Source organism: Melopsittacus undulatus, unplaced genomic scaffold, assembly GCF_012275295.1.
Source record: "Melopsittacus undulatus isolate bMelUnd1 unplaced genomic scaffold, bMelUnd1.mat.Z mat_scaffold_49_arrow_ctg1, whole genome shotgun sequence".
In the NCBI taxonomy this organism is placed as follows: domain Eukaryota; kingdom Metazoa; phylum Chordata; class Aves; order Psittaciformes; family Psittaculidae; genus Melopsittacus; species Melopsittacus undulatus.
The window spans coordinates 814,859-817,409 of NW_022994370.1; the positions used below are offsets into that span (position 1 = coordinate 814,859).

General features: G+C 55.0%; 1 pseudogene; it reads left to right on the forward strand.

Moving 5' to 3' along the window:
- Positions 1 to 1,348: 1,348 nt before the first annotated feature.
- Positions 1,349 to 2,323, forward strand: LOC117438579 (olfactory receptor 14A16-like; annotated as a pseudogene).
- Positions 2,324 to 2,551: the final 228 nt, after the last annotated feature.

Consider the following 2,551-nt stretch of genomic DNA (forward strand, 5'->3'; position numbering starts at 1 on the left):
GAGAGCTCCCTGCAGGAGGAACCTTCCCAGCCCTGTGCATGGTAAGGCTGTGGGTGCAGGGCAATGCAGCTGCAGCTGCTGCAGGGATCTCCTCAAGCTGCTGCCTGGGACAGTCCATGGGATGTGTCAGGAGGACTCTCTTGGTTTCTGTGTGTAGATAAGGAGGAGGATGTGGTGCAGAGCAGGGCTTCCCTCTGCACCATGGCAGGGACAGGACCAGGCAGGTCCCTTGTGCCGGGTTGTGCTGGCTGCAGGCTGTGAATGTGGGTGTGCAGCCAGGGATGTCCAGCGCTGTCCTTGCGAGCAGGGTCCCTGCAGCCCAGGGGCTGTGTGCAGGGGCAGGGACTCTGCTGCCTGCCAGGGTCAGCACTCAGCCTGACTGGGAGCTCCACATGGTGCTGAGGAGGAAGCTGAGGAGGGGAAGGAACAACTCCTGTCAGGGAAAGGAAAATGTTCTTGTGCATGGAGAGGGTGCTGTGTGGGTCAGGGCTGCTCAGAGCTCCACATCACTCTGAGCACGTTTGCAGAGGGTCCTTCTGAAAGACACTGAGGCAGCGTTCACCTTTGAAGGCAAGATTCTGAACTTTGATGTTTTCACTCTTGGTGGGCAGGTTGGGCAGTGGGAGCTGGGAATTCACTTCTGTGCTTTGGAGAAGGCAGCGAGAGTCTTGTCAGGACTTGTGTGAGCTGCTCCTGAGCCCCTGCACAGGCAGGGATGCCCCTGGGCAGAGCCCTGCTGCCGGGAGGGGTGTGCAGGGCAGAGCTGAGCACACAGCCCATGGGATGGGCTCTGGCAGCACTGAGAGGGAGCAGAGCTGGGCACAGAGCAGCAGCTCCTGGCAGGGACAGCTCCAGGCAGCAGAGCCATGGGCAGGGAGTGGGGGGAAAGTGCAGCCCAGGCCTGGGGAGGCTGCGTTCAGGCAGCTCTCTTGGTGTCTGCCTTCCACTGCAGGTGGCTGCTGGACATGCTCTGCTGGGCAAGGAGCTGACTCTCTCTACAAAGTGCAGGGCAGCTGAGAACCAGATGGACTGTTATTTGATGGACCCGAATAGGCACTGACCCACAGACAGTTGAGCCTTTTTTATCAAGCTGAGACTTTTCAGAGTTGCCTTAAAAAACATACTGAGGAATTGTATCCCTGAAAAAGTCACTTGTCAGCTGTGACACTGGGAAACCAGAAAAAATCAGAGACAATCATGACCAAGTCACTCTCAGCCGCTCCTCTGCAACCTGAAAGTGTTCACAGTCGTGAGTGTGTAAATTGCACTTCTGTACCTGACAACCCTCCTGTCCTAACCCATCACTGCCTGTTTCTCCCAGGACAGTGCCCACACCCAGAGGCAGCAGATGTCCAACGGCAGCTCCATCACCCACTTCCTCCTCCTGCCATTCGCACACATGCGGGAGCTGCAGCTCTGGCACTTCTGGCTCTTCCTGGGCATCTCCCTGGCTGCGCTCCTGGGCAACGGCCTCATCATCACCAGCACAGCCTGCGACCAGCACCTCCACACCCCCATGTACTTCTTCCTGCTCAACCTCTCCCTGCTGGACCTGGGCTGCATCCTCACCACTGTGCCCAAATCCATGGCCAATTCCCTCTGGGACACCAGGGCCATCTCCTACACAGGTTGTGCTGCACAGCTCTTTTTCTTTCTCTTCTTCATTTCAGCAGAGTTTTATCTCCTCACTATTATGTCCTATGACCGCTATGTGGCCATCTGCAAGCCCCTGCACTATGGGACCCTGCTGGGCAGCAGAGCTTGTGTCCACATGGCAGCAGCTGCCTGGGGCAGTGGCTTTCTCAATGCTCTGCTGCACACAGCTAATATATTTTCACTACCCCTCTGCAGAGGCAATGCTGTGGAGCAGTTCTTCTGTGAAATCCCCCCCATCCTCAAGCTCTCCTGCTCACATTCCTACCTCAGGGAAGTTGGACTTCTTGTGCTAAGTTGCTTTTTAGTGTTTGGCTTCTTTGTGTTCATTGTGGGTTCCTATGTGCAGATCTTCAGGGCTGTGCTGAGGATCCCCTCCTAGCAGGGACGCCACAAAGCCTTTTCCACGTGTCTCCCTCACCTGGCTGTGCTCTTTCTTCTTGTCAGTACTAGCCTCTTTGCCCACCTGAAGCCCCCCTCCATCTCCTCCCCATCCCTGGATCTGGTGGTGTCAGTGCTGTACTCGGTGGTGCCTCCAGCAGTGAACCCCCTCATCTACAGCCTGAGGAACCAGGAGCTCAAGGATGCTGTGAGGAAGCTGCTGACTGGATGTGCTCGAACAGCCATTCACTGCCTGCTGTCCTCTGGAAAGGGTTCCCAGAGTAGGTAACAAAGGGCCAAGTCTGTCTTTGCTGCTTTATGTTTGTTTTCTATTTCAATTTGTGATGATGCTGTTTTCATAGAAATGTCAGTTTTCATCTCCTCCTGCTTAAATAGCCACTCATGCCATTTGAACCAGTCATTGTGTCTCTCTTGGGTCTCTAATTGGATTTAAGGGAAATAAATGATGCTGCAGCAACTTCTTCTCTGTGCTATGTCCTTCCATGGCAGGAATGAA